Source organism: Calonectris borealis, chromosome 14 (genome assembly GCF_964195595.1).
Source record: "Calonectris borealis chromosome 14, bCalBor7.hap1.2, whole genome shotgun sequence".
NCBI lineage: Eukaryota > Metazoa > Chordata > Aves > Procellariiformes > Procellariidae > Calonectris > Calonectris borealis.
The window spans coordinates 16,275,866-16,295,296 of NC_134325.1; the positions used below are offsets into that span (position 1 = coordinate 16,275,866).

The 19,431-nt window shown below is 39.4% G+C and overlaps 1 long non-coding RNA gene across 1 annotated transcript in view; it reads left to right on the forward strand.

Annotated features, from left to right (window-relative positions):
• LOC142088214 (uncharacterized) overlaps window positions 1–19,177 on the forward strand; it is a 54,708-nt gene extending 35,531 nt beyond the window's left edge. The window contains exon 5 of the long non-coding RNA XR_012675772.1: window positions 19,165–19,177. This is a non-coding gene — a long non-coding RNA (uncharacterized LOC142088214). The remainder of the gene's footprint in view (window positions 1–19,164) is intronic.
• The last annotated feature ends 254 nt before the right edge of the window (window positions 19,178–19,431 follow it).

Sequence of the window (19,431 nt, forward strand, 5' to 3'; positions counted from 1 at the left end):
AGATCTAGGAGCAGTTGGTCTAAGGATTATTCACATTATTTTATCTCAGCTTTAAAAAGGAGCGTCTTCCTATGTGGTGAGATGGGTCTATGCTCCACTGCTCTGCGCCATTTGGATGGTACCAAGCATCTAGAAAGCTCAAGCAAGAATCTGGTCTCATATAAGTAAACAACGACTTTAGCAATGACAAAGTCTTGTATTTTGCCCTAATTTTAAAATAATCCTGATTTTTGAACATTTAGATTTATGCTATTCATAACTGACTTAAAACAAGTATTTTCATGCAAATAAGATAGCAACCTTTTGAATGTTTTTCTAATGCATCTTATGTTAATCATTTTACCACATTTTTTTCAGGTGAGGAATTAGTAGGATTTAATTTATTTACATCAGAAAATATTTGGGATCTTTAGAGTGATGGCAATATCCCACTATGACCAATACCCTTCTAGATGAAGAAAATAGGGCTTTAAGAAAACCATGGTGACTTATCTGAGCTAAGGATCAGGCCCTTTTAGTGCTAGAAACTGACTCCTGAAACATATGTAACCCACAACCCCCAAGCTTATAGGATGTATGATGTTTGTTCTGCTCTGTCCTTCTACAAAAAGATGATAGAACTCAAACAGAATTAACTGCTTCGTGATTTCCCACGTGATGAAGGTATGTGGGGAGGGGGTGGTTGTGCTGCGGAGTTACCATGTCAGTTTGCTTCTTGATTGCTAGATGAGGGATGTGGAAGGAAATGGAGAAATTGCTAGGCTGCCTTGAAATTTTAAGGATTTATTTCTACTGGAATAGCTCCTAAAAACTGTTGACAGAAGTATGCTTCAAGCCTGCTAGTTCCAAATCAAGTAGCTAAAAACACCACAAGATACATTAAAGATGGCTTTGAATTCACCTGCAAATACAGATATGTACTGTAAAAATAAAATCACCTTTGGATGATTTTTAAATTCTCAGATTTGTAGAAGGCTTTGGACTCAGAAGAAAAAGCAGAAATGGTTCATAAGGAATATTCATTTGTTCTTTTGATAATCTCAGAAATAGGCTACACAGCTTGCAAACAGTAAGGAAGGTGCAATCTTTTTTGAAGAATTCCAGTCTAAATGGAAATTCAATCAGGGAATGCAATGTGGGGGAAAAAAGAAAATAAAAAAATCACGTGCTTGAATAGCATCATACTTAGGGCTGACCAGGAAAAACTTGGAGTCTTTCTTTTCAGAAAGAGTGGACTAGAAATGGCTTTTTGGAAGAATTTTCTGAAGCAGCTTTAAGCTATAAGCCCTGGCAAAACGGAGTAAGGGAAACATGGAAGAAGACTAAGGTAAAAGCAAAAGAGACAGTAGAAAGGTTAACTGTATGGGTGAAGCGATTGGCAGCAACTCAGAAGTTCTGTTTGTATTGACAGATGTGAAATTTTACAGCCAGTGTTTCCATACCACTGCGTAATTGATACAATTCTTGTGCAAATTTCTGCTTCTTAGTATGTACATCATTTTAATAAATATCTTATTAGAAAACTTTAGTTTTCTAATAATTTTTAAGATTCACAGCAATTAGAATTAATTTGCCTTTCAAGATGTCTCCCTCAATCTCTCCCTAGCGCCCTAAATAAAGCAACGGACATATGGCTTATGCAGCAGATGGACTGACAGTAACACGTAGACAGCTGTATATATTTGGCACGCAGGTGCCAATTGATTTTGCTAGGAAGCAAAACCTGACTGATGTCTTTGGTTCGTGAGAGTGGTTTTGCATTCTTTCCTTCCTGCACGAGAGGAAATTTCTAATTACTTTCTGTAGCGTCATACTTGATCCTCAGCGTTTTGTACCTTTTCAGATCTGTGAGTTGCTATAAAAATGTTGATGCGCGTGAGAAGTACCTTAATGGGTCAGAGCAAAGGATGGGCTAGTTCCCCAGTCGTCTCTGATGGTGACCACCAGCAGATGCTTAGGAAAAGTGTATCAGAACCAGAACAAATTTATAGTGATCGTGCCTTGTACAGCTTCTCAACTTCCAACAACCACAGTTCAAGAAATTCCTGAGCCAGAAATGTCATCCGGCCTATGGTGTTCAATTGGTCTAACCTTCATGAATTTCTCTCATTGACGTTTTTTTTTTGAGCACGTTTATATTTTCTGGTTTTCATGATAGCTTATGGCAGTGCCCCAATTCATTTGTGTTGTGTGAAAGAAAACATTGTTTGGTTTCTTTTAAGTTGGCTTCTTGATAATCAGGTACTGCTGAATTATGTACTGTGAGAAAAGGCAAATAAGCATACCTCAGTCAGCTTTTCCAGATCATTCATGGTTATATAGATCTCCTCAGCAGTTTGAAAAATCAGTTTAATTGTTCCTCAGAAAAGCCATTCCATACTTTTGAACATTTGTGTTGTCATTTTATGATAGATGTTTCAAAGAACGTATTACAACTAGAAAAACATAAGTAAGATTACGTTCAGTGTAAAGGAAATACAGGCATATATATATAATATATATAAAAAAAATATAAGATAGCATTAACAGTATATTCTGTTTTGTTCTCTATTCCTTTCCTAAAAAATTATATCAAATTTGCCATTTCTTCTGAGCGTTCAGATTGCATATCCAGAGATGTCTTCAAGAATTTTTTTCCACAAGAAATAATTAATTTAGAGCCAGTCATTCAATATATGGAGTTAGCCTCTGATATTTTTTTCCCATATCTACTAATCCAAATTTACTGATGAGCAATTTCATCTGCCAGTTTATTATTAGCCATTCAAGTATCATGAGACCCTTCTGTACTCTTCACAGTCAGCTTTTAGATTTGATTACCTGCAGTAATTTTCTATCATTAGTAAACTTTACCACTGCAACATTCACTCCCTTCAAAGTTTTTTTTCAGGAGATGCCCCCCAAAACCTTGGTTTCTTGGTGATCTCCTTGTTTTGTGAAAACTATTCATTTATTAATTTTATTTTTTGATTCATTTTGACCCCAGTGGCTGTTACGTATGTGTGCTTTCTCTCTTATCCATCGTCCGCTTAAACAGCACTTCATAATAAAACTTCTCAAAAAAGTTTGGCGTTCAAAGTATTCTATTGCAAACTACTCATCTTATTAATATGACTATTGACTCCTTCAAACTTCATGAGATTTGTAGGAAATAACTTTTTTTCCTACAAAAGCTGTGTTCATTCTTTCCCGTTATATCACGTCTATCCACTTGTCTAATAAATACATTTTTACTTATTACCTTCTATTCCTCTGAAACTGAAGATCATTTAATGATGACTTACATACCATAGGTTGTTACTTGGAATTTTCATATTTGGGTTCTGAAGATGAAGACCGTGTAGTAGTCCAGGGGATTTTTTTATTCATTTTGTTGATTTGATCTTGAACCGCTTCTACTGATAGTTCCTGCTTAAGACAGCACTTTTACTAAAGTATCTTTGAAGTCGGTGATAGAGGAATCTCACTGATGGCTTTAGTGAACATTAGTGCAATAAATTAATTTAGCTTTTCTGCTTTTACGTTATTTTTGAGTGCTCCTTTTATGCATTGATCTTCGAATAGCCCCACCTGGGAGACTTCCTTTTTCTGAAGTGTTGTGAGAGAAGGTGGGTATAAAGTAAAGGGGATGCAGCTGTTTATGCTTTGTGCCATTTTGTGCTTTGCTCAACAGCTTTTTTAGTCTGATGTATCTGGTTCCATTTTTAATTAATCAGTCAATCTTCTATTTTTTTTTCATTTTAGCATTACTTATTTTTAATGATTGAAAAGCTCTTTAATTTTCCAGTTTAAGTGTTTTATCTCATTTTTTGTCTTGTTTTACTCATTACTGAAACAAGATATACATTACCGTAACCTGGTGAAACCCCATAACCAACTCCATGCTGCTGTATTTTACCCTTTTAGCTGTTTATTTTTATTGTAACGATCTCATTTTTACATAGCTCTCCTTTTTAAAGCTAGCCCTTAGTTTTAAAGGTAGCTTTTTTCTCTCTCTCCTACAAAAAAAAAAACTATTTAAATATTTCATAGTCATTATTGCAGAATGACTTTTGTAATTTATATCCTACAAGAAGCTTTTGTGTACACTGTATTGGCTGTGCACTAATCACCAGGGGTTGCTCTTCTTCCTATGGGTTCTCTGGCTAGTAGAGTCATTGAAAAAAAGTCATAAAACAAGTGTTGAAGAAAAATTCTTTATGATGTGTAAAAATCTTATGTTACACATTAATATCTGAAGTGATATTTAGGTAGTTTACCTGGAGATGTATTTACTGCCTTCATACCCTTTCCCATGGAAGCCATGTTCCTTTGCGTTTGCTTGTTACTGTCCCGTTATGATTAGGTATTTTAGTTCCACAAGGCTTCTGATTTGGGTACTGATTGGCGGTCCTCACGTGTGTTATATTTTAATACATTCACTATTTATATTACTTGACAATAACTATTCTTTAACTTTTGTTTGTCTTTCTCCTCTGTCAGTATGATCTGTGCTTTCAATTGTACTTAGGTTTTTTCCTGACATTATACCCCTTTTTGTTACAATCCTTCCACTAAATTTCCGATATACTTTTTCCATTAGCATCTTTGTTTAAGGGTTGTTCTTGATTCAAGACCTTTTAGGCTCCTAACATTTATATTAGATATGCTTGGTCTTGGCTTAGATCCCTATTTTTGCATGTCTTGCTTCATTACAATTTCTTAAGTGTTCTTCATTATTTCCTACCTTAGTTGGCTTATTCCATTTGCTTTTTTTTTTTCTGAGATGGAGTTTTTATCACTTCATTACTAGAAAAATACGTCATCTCAACCTATATGCTCCACTTGTCAACTCTTCCAGTCTCTCCCATCTTCCATCTTTATAAAAAAGCAAAACCAAAAAACCCCATCTTCTATAATCTTTTAAATGCTAGTGCTCTGATCTAGTTTTGGCAGCCTGCTCCTTTTGTTTTGCTTTTTTTCTGTTGTTGTTGTTTATATATTTGATCTGTTAGTATTGGAGTGGGAAGGTACCACATTTATTAAACCTAGTTGATAAAACTTAATCCCTGATATTTAAGGATTCGTTAGGGGGTGTGAGCATTTCCATGTACAGCATCAGTAGCAAGTTAATCTCACTAGGAATAGGATAAATTCTTATTATGCTAGGGTACCTGCTTGTAATTTCGTTGTACTGCTGGGAATCAGGAAATAGTATACTTTAATATTAGGCCTGGTAGTGACTGTGGGTCCTAATAATTCAGTTTTTCAGATCGAGATCACTAATAGTAGTGCACTTGCTAGCCAGTGTGTTGGGACAGTCTGTAACCTGATTCATTTTCATCCTCAGCTGGATGAAATATAGCTTAACTTCAAACAACAGAGAGGTGCTGATTTACAGCAGGCAGAAGTGTAGCTATATATTTCAAATGTATTTTGAATACTGAGGCTTTCATAACTGAATGCCTATTTTTTTTTCAGGCCTCCTTAAATGTGCAGAGTCTATAAAAATTCAGGATCATGCAGATTGCAGTATCAGAGAAAGTTGTCCCAGCTGCCTGCTCATTCACTTATTCAACTGTAGTCCATGTTGGATGTAGGACCACAAAACATTATGCCCAGCTTAGGAACTGAGTCTAGGTCTCGTGAATCCCAACCCAATGGTCCAGCCATTACACCTCTGTTTAAGGAAAATTACTTATTTAAAACAAAACAAAACCACAGAAGAAAGAAAAGAGACTTTAAAGGAGACCAATAAGGTCTTATCAAAGGAAATTAACTTATCCTGTTAATGATGACCATGTAGGTGCAATAAGGAAACTTTTTTTTCAAGGCTATATCCTGCCTGGTCTTTCACAGATGTTTTTTGACAGTTGCTTGCACTGTCCGTAAATTTAGAAACCAGCAGCTCCTGGTTCCTGTTCTGAGCCTCTGTGGGAGTGCGTGTGTATCATTGCCCCTGGATGGACGGCCCTCTCCCAGTGCATCTTGGTTTCTTTGCTTTGAGTCGTTATAAAGGATATTTCCTCAGGGAATTATGTGGACACCTGGAAAAAGGAGGGAATATTCTTCTGGTGTATGGTATAACTACCATCTGCCTCAACTTTGTGCTACAATGAGCGAGCTAGCTAGCTTAGAAAACGAAACCATGATAGACAGGAAAAAAAGAGAGGAGGAACCAAAGGAAAATGAATACAAACTAAAACCAGTGCAGAAGTAAACCTGAAAAAGGATTCTTTTGAGGAAAAGCAAAAAAGGAGAAAATACAGGTCAAAAAGAAGGGACAGATGAGACTTGTACATCTGTCCCTTGAGTAGCTGAATTTCCCATAAACTTCCATAGAGATCCGATTACCTCTGCAGGGAGCAATCCAAGTGGGAAAGCATTAGATGTAACTGAACTTGTGATAAATCCTCCTGCAGTCAAGCATTAGTCAGAAATATACTGATCTAATAACACGTCATGATTACAGTTTAATCCTGACTGGGGTACTTTCAGAATTACAGATAAAATGGATCATTTAGTGTTGAAGTTTACAATTCCCCAAGGTAACAGTATGGGGTTCTTATTAACTAAAAGAATTCTTCCATTTGAGGCTGAAGCCATATAACTGCATGCTTTTTACAGGACTGGGATCATTAGTGTTGTCGCAGAGGTGTATGTGAACGACTTCGAAATCAGGTACTAGTCACATCCCATGTAGTAAATTCCGAAGCATCTTACTTAACATTTTTACAGCTGTGATATTAAGTTTTGAAACTTCAGATGGCTTTCTGATGTTCAGTTTGGGAAGAATCCTTCTTGCCCCACCTTCCCAGATGTGATAGGCATTGCTTGACGGCTTGATTCCTCCAGTGCCTGAAAGTAGAGATGCAATATAATGAATCTCTGGTGTTCTTCATGATGTTGGGCGTGATGAATAAGGGGAAGTAATAATTTATATTTATGGTTGTTTGTACGCCTTAAAGAAAGTGCCACTGGTCATTAGAGATAAGATTGCTTCTTTTCTTGTCTTGCGTGTGGGATCTAGACTACATCTCTTTTGATTCACTGTGGTTAAGACCTGTCGTTTTTCATGGCTCAGCAAAAGAGAACATTAGGGAGCCCATTTGCTTGAAAATGGAGATTTAATTGCTCAATTGTCTCTCAGGTAAAGTACTTTTTGAATCAAAATTCACAGTTTTCTCAAAACTCTTGGTTTTCAATTTTTTCTACCAAAAAAATAAGCACTTTCTGGAAGGTATAAGATAAACCAATTCTTCACATATGTGACTTCATGTAATCTTAAGCAGCCTTTAAAATTTAACTGAATTTATTTTGTACTATAAACAGATATTATTGTTGAACGCTTCCTGTGCATATGTTTGATTTCTACAAGAGTTGCATGCAGTATATATTCTAAGATTGTAAAGACACTTAGCATTAAACTTATTAGGAGAAAGATTAACCTGTCACTGACATCTGTTTGGTGGAATCATAGCAAACGGTGCTTGCTTAGTACCTGCTTGGGTGGTGATATATCTTAAATGATATCTAACTAGGATCGTTACAGATACATATTTCTTTTTCCAAAGCTTAGTGCATTCTCTTTTGTCATCGTGATAATTCCTAAGTCATTTTCATTACTGCATGACCAAATAATATATCCCTAATAGGGATATTTCTCATGTGCATATAAGCAAAAGTTTTCAGACCTGGTCTATATTGGGATATGAAAATAAAAGAGACATTGACAGTTTTAAAGCAAAATACTGTTTTGCAGGTATTTTTGTTTTTCAGCTTTCTGAAGTTCTCTACACATCAATAATTTTCAGATTGGAAGTATCCTAATATATTTCATGTCTCCTTTTTTTCTGTTCCCTAAAACGTCTTTTGGTTTTCTTGAAATCTCTCTCAGTATCTCAGAAAATATGGGTTATGATGAGGTGGATGTCTGACTTAATTTTAAAAATGGAATGATTTCTGGGGCAAAGAGGTGAAGAAATCATTTGTTTCGGAAGAAAAAGCACCGACATGGAAACGGAGGGGAGTTAGGGGATCAACTGATCGATGGATAGGTGGTTCTCTCTGCAGCTCTGTTTTGAATCGGGAAGGAGAAGTTAGTGAGTCTTTTGGGGAAGGAGACCAGAAGTGAGGAATCCAAGGTGTAAAAAGATAAGGGAGAAAGAGGAATCTGATCTGTTGTGGGCGCTGAAAGTGCAGCCAAGAAAAGCCTTGAACAGTCTGTCAGTTCAAGCTCAGCACTTGGTTAGGGTTATATAAATGCAATAAAAATATCTTCCCAATTCATTCCTGCAAAAAAATAAACATCCTGTAAACTTGTTTAGTACCGTAAGAACCTCTCATGAGATCCTAATGTAGAGCTTGGTGCTCATTACTGGCTGGGTGGGAGGAGAGGAGGTCCAGCCGCAGTGGTGCAGGAGCCATCTGTTATTACCAAACCTTCCTAACCTGGAAGGAGAACGTGAGGGCCTGAGGTCACCCATCTGCGTTTCTGCTGCCATGTAGAATGGGAGGGCCTGGAGGATGATGGCTGGGAGAGATGTCTGGCTCATACAACCATGAGAGTGGAGAGGGCTAGACTTGATTGAAGAACCAGTTGTTTCTCTCCAGCTGAGGGGTGGCTGCTGAAGACCTGCTCTGGGGAAAGGGGAGAACCTGGGGCCATCTTCACCCAGGATGTGCCACAACCCAATAGGTTAACTGATTTCTTTGCTCCCACTTGGCACCTGGGAACTAATTGACATGCACACATTGAATCTAGTTCATGGGACCAGTGCATCGGAGGAAAAACAGGCCAACAGTACAAAGGGATCCAGACGGGTTGAGGGGTCAGCTGAACTCCTGTCTCATGTCAGTTTGACAGCAGAATTACACTGGCTTCAGTAAATTTAAATTTGTGTAATTTAAAATTGTGTAACTGCAAATTGAACGGCACCCACTGCTGTGATGAATATAGGGGGGGATTTTTTCCGTACAGACATATAAGTGTTTATTTACTTATTTATTGTATAGAATATCACTTACAATATAGTATTTTATTTAATTTCCTAGTGGTGGTGGCTTTCCTGCTGTATCTCACAAGGTAGTCTGTTTTCAACATAAACAGTGTTTAATAACAGAATGCTTAAAATAAGAATACATACAGACCATCATTCCAACTTCTGTGCTTTTCAGTGTTAAGCAACAAATTGTTTTTTAAGATGTACATGGCAACGATTGTGTTGCTACAAATATATGAGCAGATAGAAAGCATAAAACAATTTTTAAGGTACATGTTTGTCTGAAAATCTCTTTGGTGAATAAAAACAAAGCTAAAGGACCTTGAGTCTCCCACATATTGAGGTGATTCATATGTTGCACACTTTGACACATTTGTCACTGTCTAATGAAATGACCCTAGTATCGAAGAAAAGATTTATTTTAAGACACTTTCTTTCATAGCCATAGTTCTGAAAGATGAAAAAAAAACCTAAAGTGCTGAGAATTATAACGTATTAGCCTAACTGCTGAGCAAAATTAAATAATTCTTTCTAGTATGAAGTAACCAGGATTCTGATTTTGTGCGATGATTTACATTCAACTGTGATGTGGCCTGTTGCAAAATTGCTGTAATAAGAGTTGCAAATATTTGTCAAGGAGAAGGGAGGAATTAAAAAATAAAAGCCTGTTTAGGAAAATCCCATGCAGTGTATAAATATGTAGATCCTAGAGTCCAGATAAGCCGCCCCTGAACAGCCTCTCCTGAATGTTCCACCAAGTTCAGGTGCCTAATTAAATAGCAGAAGATTATATCATATCTCTGGAAAGCCAGCTGCTATGTAGCATTATTCAAGGAAACCCCTTTAAGTGTGAAGACATCATAAACATTACTCCAGCAGTGGGCTTCTAGTGATATAGTCTCTCCTTTAGTAGCTAAGGACAATCTTTTAAAGAAAAACCCTGATGTTAGACATTTTGGCAAAAAAAAAAATATTAATTATGTGGGTTTTGTCTGAACTTCACCCTTCTGCTGTAGCAGAGGTTTGTCCTATAGCTTTTTTGAGACTCTTCCAGCAGTATTTTAAGGAATGTTTTAGTAGGAAACAATTTTTGTATTTTCTTATAAATAGAATTATTTTAGGTAATGAAGAATTTTTTTTTTAAAAAAATGAATGAAGCAAACAATAAAAGAGTTGCTGTAATAACAGATATGTTCCTGTTAATTTCCTAAGCACTTCCAGAAACCACCTATCATATGGTCATTTGAGTTGTCTTCTGGAGTAAGTTGCCTTGCTATATATATTCCTACCTGTAGGTATAGCATAAAGAAATAATAATTTAGATTAGACATGTAACTTTTAGACAGCTAAAGCTAAGCCTGACTTTTAATCATTATTTTAAGAGTTGTTGTTGTTCGGAACCCTTGGTTGCTTTGCAATTGCATGTGATAGAAATCTATTTAAATCAACCTCTTTTCATATTCTTGTTTTGGCAGCTGAAGAGTTGCTGTTTGTCAATCCTTTTGACTAGCAGTGTCAGTATAAATTCTTTTATGCCTTTATTGATGCCATCAGAGGAAGGTAGCTGGCAAGCTGATTGGTTTGGAGATGTTAAAACTTCATATGGGATCAAGAGGAAGCTAGAGAGTTTCAGGGAAGAGAAATTCAGGGAAGAGAAATCCACTGAGGGTTTCTATGTATGTAGAGAAGATCTCTTGATCTGGAAATAATTAAAGTACTTGGAAAGTAATACAGTGTGATCGCCTTGTTCTGAAGTCCTTCCCTAGCATCCTCTTTTGGCACCTGTACAGGCAGCATCCTGGGCTAGAGGATCCTTTGTTCTGAAGCACTGTGGCCATATTCATGTTTTTAAAGAAATTTGACGTTGTGAACATAAGAACTAACAGCTCTAGACATGGCTGAGTTCAGTAAAGACAACAAAGTGATTTTTCACCTGAGAGAACTGATTTCTAGAGGATGTGGTGAGGCCAATTCTTGCCAGATTCGTATGGAAATAAATCACATGGGAGGTGTCCATTGCCTTTGGGTAGGCTGCAAGCACCACTCAAGCCATCTGTTCATAAACTGCCTTCTGAGGAGTGCTCTTCATAGTTCTCCCTCCGGCAACCTGTGTATATTCCCTTTTCAGATGGCTGACCTCGTCGTGGCATTTGTGGAAAGCACAGAACAGTGTGTGGAAAATGCCTGGGTTGGCAATGAATTTGTTTCCCCTTTGCTTGGAACCACAGATCAAAGGCTTCTGTAATTTTCACTGGTAGAAATAACTTACTAGTACAGAGATCCACCTAATGAAATCAAGTCAGTGCTTCACAGTGTGTGTTTGCACACACGTGTGCAGACGTACCCCTATACCCAGCACACAGGCATGGATTTTGTTCTTTCCTGTTGTTTTCCCTAAAGCGTTTTGAGGCTGAAATTCTACGGGGCTTTTTGTCTGTCTTGTTTATAGAGAGATGCTAAACATTTTAATGGAACTCTGTGCTTTGTAGACTCCTTTTTAATACATTGTTAAAAAAAATGACCAGTGCAGATTGTTGAAATGACAGAGTTTCAAAACCTGATTTTATTTTATGTCTACAGTTTGCAAGCATAAAATAGAAACAAGTTTAACAAATATGACTTTAATTCAGCTACAAACATTAGTGGTTTTAAATGCTCTTGATGACCTAATAGCCAAATATACAGGGTTCTTAAATCCCTCAGTCTCCTTCAAAAATCCTTGCTCTCATAACACTTGTTACTAAAAAGGTAGTGACTATGTCCTTGACACCAATGGTCTTGATAAGCCTAGGTTGAAAATCAAGTTTATCTTCATGGAATTTCAAGCTAGGATTTAAAATATCCGTAGGTTTCTGTTGTTTACTTAGAGGTTATTAAAGCACTGTCTTTAAGCTTCTGATTTTTCTGACTCTCCCACCAGTTCAACAGATGTGCTTTCATTACCTCCACTAAGCAAGACTGTTCAGGTCAGGTGTTTTGGGTCATCTGGTTCAGTGTATCATATACAAGGTAAAAGTACGTACAAGGTATTAGTGTGCCTATCAGAGAGAAGTCAACAACAGTGAAAAAGCAGAGGAAGTTACGAAAAGAATGTATGCTGCTCTCAACCTGCCACCATCACCTCATTTGAAATTGCTCCTATGAGGAACACCACTAGCAGGGTTTCTGCAGGCAAAACTCTACTTAAAAGGATATCTTAGGTCCCTTAAGGTACAAATCTTAAGAAAAAGACAGCTAAATACTCAGAGACCTGTTAATGAATATCCAATGTGCTGGATAAACAATGATTTGTTGTACTCAAAATTATTCTTAGAATTGTTAGCTAAGATACTTTAAGTTAAGCATCCAACAGTAATGCTCACTGTAAATAAACACTGCAATTTCTGGTACTGGTCTTTTTTAAGGTCTTTTGTAAAGTCATGGATCCTTGCTTGTACAACAGTTACTCATAGGTGGCTCTTAGCTAAAGAGTTCATATCATCATCTCAGTAATCTCCCAGCAGGTAGCTGAACTCAGGGTTTTTTTTCCAAAAAAAAGGTATCGGCCACTACCAACTGGTGCACGCTATTCCGGTATTAAATATTTTTATGTTCCTGTCTTGTCCACAACAGAGAATATTCTTCTTAAACCTCACCGCTGTTCTAGCAGTCAGTTTCCCTGGTAACAAAGCCAATGAAACAAGTTTCTGCTGCAAATTAGACCAGGGTAAATATGGAGCCATATTACTGACTTAATTTAAGGCTATATTCTGATGCACCTGGAAATTGAACTGGTGTTAGTAACATTGCATGATCTCTTATTTAAAGCTTTTTTTGTCTCAGGTAACTAATTCATGACCAGTGAGCCAAATAAAACCCCAACCCCCTCCATGCCTCTTGCTGTCTTTGGACCCCTGTTTCTCTCCCTTGTCAAATAATTAAAATGCAACTCATGTCCAGTAATATGAAAAGATTTGTCTTTGTTCCTAGATCACTGCCCTATCAGTCCCAGAGTAAGGCCTTTTAGCATGTCTGTAAGAGAGGGTATGTGTCTGTTCTTCTGACTAGGATCCATTAGGTGAAGATTTCTCTCAGAAGTATCCTAATTCCCTTCCACATTTTTTCTAGAAAGCCGATCCCCACAATAATTCTATTAAAATTAGAGTTGTAAGACATATCTACCAATGCAATTTAACAAAGTTTCAGTGAGAATTATAGTACCAAAATTTGAGAGACGGGCAAATTAAGTCCTTCTGTCTTGTTACCATATGTACTGGTTTTGGCTGGGATAGAGTTAATTTTCTTCACAGTAGCTGGTATGGGGCTGTGTTTTGGATTTGTGCTGAAACAGTGTTGATAACACAGGGATGTTTTCGTTATTGCTGAGCAGTGCTTACACAGAGTCAAGGCCTTTTCTGCTCCTCACCCCACCCCACCAGCGAGCAGGCTGGGGGTGCACAAGGAGTTGGGAGGGGACACGGCTGGGACAGCTGATCCCAGCTGACCAAAGGGACATTCCATACCATATGATGTCATGCTCAGCAGATAAAGCTGAGGGAAGAAGAAGGAAGGGGGGGCGTTCGGAGTGATGGCGTTTGTCTTCCCAAGTAACCATTACGTGTGATGGAGCCCTGCTGTCCTGGAGATGGCTGAACACCTGCCTGCCAGTGGGAAGGAGTGAATGAATTCCTTGTTTTGCTTTGCTTGCTTGCACGGCTTTTGCTTTACCTATTAAACTGTCTTTATCTCAACCCATGAGTTTTCTCACTTTTACCCTTCTGATTCTCTCCCTCATCCCACCTGGGGGGAGTGAGCGAGCGGCTGGGTGAGGCTTAGTTGCCGGCTGGGGTTAAACCATGGCACCATGCCATCTGGATGTTTACCCAGGCTTCAGGCATGCCTTGTCAATGGACCTTGCCATGTATCAATAAAATGCCTTTATTTAATTCCCTGTCCCTTCCACGTGTAGCAGGCAGTCCTTCGTTTCTTACCCTCCACACTCTCAGCTCCGTCTTAGAGGAACATTGGTACAGGTCTTCGTTTTATGATTCTTTACTTGCTTTTTCATATGCTTTTGTAAGCAGTGGAATACTATTTGGCTTCATGTCAGTAGTTGCTGAATTGAAGTTGCTTTATTCAATACAGACTGCTTAAGAGAGAATAGCCAAATAATAAAACAGCACGTGATGTATGCTTAGCAATTGAATTTGCTCACTTAGTTTGTAATCTGTAGCTGCTTTTGCATAATGCTGCAAATTCAAACATCGGCACTACTTGAGCTTCGTTTCATGGTTTTTTTGATAGGCCAGCTATTTGGAGTTTATGGAATTACTTAACTCAATTTTGTTGTACAAATGTTCAAGTTGCATCTTGACTTAACGCTGCACTGAATAGAAGCCAAAATTAGAAATACTTGTAATTACAATACCGTCGTCATCATCTAAATCACTGCCCTTCTGAATGAATGCAGGCTGAAGTGCATGATACGTAGGTATGCAGAGATACAGTTTCAGACTCTGTGCAAATTCAAGCATTTATGCATCTTTCTCTATCAACTACACTCATTTGATTGTTTAAAGTTTACTTCACCACACTATAACAGCTGGAGACTTGCTTTGCTTTAAAGAACATGCAATAACTGCAAGAAGTATCCAGACCTGACACACATGTGAAATGCTGCCATTCTCTCAAGGCACCAAGCCAACACCAGAATGGCTGCCACAGCATCTCATGCCCTGCTTCTTCCCCTGCTTGCCAAAATTAGGCTTGCATGAGTGCCAACATCTGGTGCAAGCCATACTGTACCCTGGATCTCTGCCTTGCCACCACCTGGAAAAAAGACTGTAGATGAAAGCCTGGAACTGAAAGGCATTTGGTTTTGTGAGCTGTAGGGAACATAACATTTCTGTTTGTGTCTGCTGCTCTTTGTATTTCACATTAGATAATAAACTGAGAGGACTGCATGTATCTAAATCTAAACTAGCTACTTAATGATGAAACTTGTTATAAATTAGTTAACAGCAGCTAGCAGTCAAACCGAACTGCAGCAGATGGACTTCATGGTGCCTATTCCAAACTCTTTGCCACTGTGCTAGTCTCTCCAAATTCCACTCTGGTTGCGACCTCTTTGTTTTAAATACAAGCACAGTTGCTTTCTTTTTCCTAACATTTGCTTGGTTGCTTTACCCAGAGGATTCTATTGCAAGGGATTGCAAAGGCTGCTGGACCAGTATATCCTCTCTGGCTTCATTGTCCTTCCAGTATGCTGGCTTTTAAGCAAGCATCTAGCTTCTCATCTGTTTTCTCAAATTTAATGAAGGATTTTCTCAGTGCTATGCCTGTATTTCTTTTTTGGGAAGTTTCTTATTTGCCCTTTCTAGTTGCATCTACATTGCCACGTGCCCTGCAGTGCTAATCCTCTCATCATCCAGACCTGGCACCCTCCCTGTCTATGAGTCAGGGTCCTTTACAACAGAGTAGGTGATAATAAAAAACAGGCCCTGACATGCAATCATTATTTAGCCTACCCGCAAGTATGAACCATGGAACTCCACAGCTTCTGCTACACCACCTTCACTGTTTGATTTGGGTTTTAGTTTTTTGTTGGCTTTTTTTTTGTTTTGGGGCTTTGGTTTTCTTTTTCTGTGCTAGGGGTTTTGTAAGCTTGCTTGTTGTGTCCGTGCGTTAGTTGTCTGTCCCTTGGCAGCAGTGGTCAGTTATGGTTGGTACTTGCAGCTCCCTGAGCATGACGGTCATTCGGCTGTTGTCTCTGAACTGCTGTTCTACACTTGCTTCTGGCCATACAGTGTCCTGCTGTGCTTAGGACTCCTGCTTTGGCTACTGATTTATGAATCTTTTTGATAGATGGGGAGTGCCTGTTCACCTATGGCCTTGGTGTCTAGTAGCCTGTGATGCCTTCTGTGGTGGGCTGTGTCAGGCTACTGTGGTCTTCGTAACATCTTGCAGTATGCCTCTGTAGTCATTCTGCCACAGATTTACTTGTCCTTGGAAGCAGGGTCTTTGTTAGGTTCATGCATCATGAAGCTTGGTTGCTTATGTTCTTGGGTTAGTTTATTGAAGTCCCTCAGCGATGCCAGGTGGGAGCTTTTCCTGGCTGTCAGACTCTGGATTGTCCTTACTACCAACCCTGCTCTGCTGTTACTTCGTGGGTGAATAAAGGAGGATAGCTGGGAAAGCGGTTCACATTTGTACTCGCTATTTGAATTCTGCTGCTGGGAAGTGGGCTCGTTGCCTGAGCCCAGTATGGTGGGTCTCCTGCATCTTACAGATGGGATTTAGAGTTCCTCTGTTACATTTATTGTCTAACCCAAATCCAGGTGGCCTGAATGCCTCCTTATCTCTGTGCCTTATGACGTTTGTTGAAGAGACAGTGTTAGTAATAAACACAAAGCACATGGAATCAGACAGAAATTGGGCAATCTGAATTTGAGTGCTAGTTTGCTATCTTACAAAATAGACTAATACCATGTAGTTTCTTGTCAAACTATCCCCTAGGCTTTTTGGGGGCATTCCTGGGCAGTGAATACTCTTTTTCTACATAATCTGCTGTTCCTTACATGTGCCAGAACAAATCAGACATGTTATTCCAGAATATCCCAAGAAAGTATTGACTGCACCTGTGAACAATTTCCTGTGGCACTCTGAACAATAGGGCACACCCCTTAAAATCTCAGTGTGTCTCATGGATGAGTATAGCGCAAATTGAATCGTCAAACAGACAGGCGAACCCTCCAAATGCTATACTATTCTTATTCTGTGGGGAGGCCGTTCTCCCTCATAACCAGCTAATGAGGAGTTATCTCTCAAGTAGGTCACTTCAGTTAATGCCATACCATGGACAACTCCAAAGTAGATCAGATACTGAGAGAGAGAGAGATTTAATTTAGTAATTCACTTTGCAAGGCTCTGAAGTAAATGAGTACATTAAAACTGGTTTTAAAAAAGAAAAAAAAAAAAAAAAAAAAAACCAAAACAAAACACAGCATTATCACAGAACTGATTTTGCTAAAATAAATCAAAGTGTAAGAAAACTTAGATAGGATTAAACACGGAAAAGTGCTATGCCCTTTTAAAATTATTTGGTACAACACAGAAAAAAATAACACTGAGATTATTTCTCTTGTTCTTGTAAAAAGTAGATCCACTTCTGTGAGCATCAGACTTGAAACATTCCTAGAGTATCTGATGTAATCAAAGGGATGGGAGTGATTTACTGGTCTTTGCAAGTAGATGTTGTGCTCTCCTCATTTACAAAATCTTCTCAGATGTTGTACTTCAAACCCTCTCTGGATACTTGATTCTGTGAACGGCTGCTGAACATTCAGATTGATTGCTTCTCCTCCACATACTGTTGAAGAGTTCATTTATGTCTCCGAAGTCTGGCGTGGTTTGTATTTGAGTGCCATCCTGAGCCTGTGTTCAAGCCCAAAGCCATTCTGTAGATTCAGGGTGCATCCATGCTGCTCAGACCTCTAAACCTGTGCTCCGCAGCAGGCCTTAGGAGACCCTGAGGGCCCGAGAGAAGAGTACGCTAAGAGCCCTAAATTAAGGTCTTCAGAGCGTAGAGGGGCTGGACAGGGCCTGGCTAAGTCTTCCACCAAATGTCTGTTACAGTTTGGTAGCAACACTAGATGATCGGTGTTAGGGTAGCAAGTTAGGCTTTATCATCCATCAGCATAATATGCAGATGATAACGCAGTCAAATAGGAGGCATGCTTTTGCCAATGAAGTGGACAAATGCACGACTAAGGGTGTGTGCAGTCTTTTAGCACCTCGATCTATGCTCACACAGACATTAGCACATGGCATGGCCCACCTTGGCAGCAGCAGTAGTTGGAGGCACCGCTGTGCCTCTGGATGCCAGGCAAAATATGATGGTAGGGGAAGCATGCTCAGCAGCCCACATGTGTGGAAAATGTGGATTCCTTTAATACCCCCTTCAGAAGCAGCATGCAACAGGCATATCTTCTGCTGGTTCCTTGCTGAGCTCACCTGGCCCAGGTCTTCATGTTGCTTAGCTATTCAGTCTGCTCAGTAATTTAAAAACTGGAAAATAATTCCCAGTACTTTTCCAAAATCTTCATGCTGGCAGGAAGGTTTCTTTTAAAAGTAGTTCTAAAAGAATTAATCTTTTTTTTTTTTTTTTACTGTTTGTTTTTCCTTAGTTTTAAATGTAATGATGCAACATTTAACGAAGGGGCTGGTTGAGAAGATACAGTAAAGAACTTCTTCAGCCCCAGCCACTTGGTGCTTGGTAGTAATATGCAATGCTGGGTTTGGTTTAATGTTAGAGCTGAACAGAAGCCCCTGTAACTTTCCTAGAGACTGGGTTTGAGTCTTAACTGTGGCTTGTATCTCCAGAGTAGTCATGTAAAGGTGCCAGTCTAGATATAAATCATAGGATCATAGAATCATTTAGGTTCAGAAAGACCTTTAAGATCATTGAGTTCAATTGTTAACCTAGCATTGCCAAGTCCACCACTAAACCACATCCCTAAGCACATCTACACGTCTTTTAAATACATTCAGGGATGGTGTCTCAACCGCTTCCCTGGGCAGCCTGTTCCAATGCTTGACAACCCTTTTGGTGAAGAATTTTTTCCTAAAACCCAATCTAAACCTCCCCTGGTGCAACTTGAGGCCATTTCCTCTCGTCCTACCACTTGCTACCTGGGAAAAGAGACCAACCCCCACCTCGCTACAACCTCCTTTCAGTTAGTTGTAGAGCGCGATGAGGTCTCCCCTCAGCCTCCTCTTCTCCAGACTAAACAACCCCAGTTCCCTCAGCTGCTCCTCATAAGACTTGTGCTCCAGGCCCTTCACCAGCTTCGTTGCCCTCCTCTGGACACGCTCCAGCACCTCCATGTCCTTCTTGTAGTGAGGGACCCAAAACTGAACACAGTATTCGAGGTGCGGCCTCACCAGTGCCCAGTACAGGGGCACGATCACCTCCCTGCTCCTGCTGGCCACGCTATTTCTGATACAGGCCAGGATGCCATTGGCCTTCTTGGCCACCTGGGCACACTGCCGGCTCATGTTCAGCCGGCTGTCGACCAGCACCCCCAGGTCCTTTTCCTCTGGGCAGCTTTCCAGCCGCTCTTCCCCAAATCTATACAAACAATGAGGCAGCTAGCATAATAATACATAATTTCCCTTTTCTTGTCACAAACTCTCATCTTCTCAGATGAAGGAAGAAGGTGGATTTCTACCAAGAAAAGTTGAAACGCAGCAAGACCTCAGTGTTGGTACTACCCAATTGCTAGAAGGGCTTGGCTCAGCCATGCTGGCTGGTGCTGGAAATCCCCTGCCTGGGGAGAAGATGAGCACAGTTTGGTCTTTGTCAACTGGTGCCTGCTTGACCAGAGAGCTGCCATCCCTTGGATTGCTGCTCCCCACATCAAGGAAACGGTCTGTGAGGTTGGAGCTTGTGTGGTGGAATATATGTAAGTCC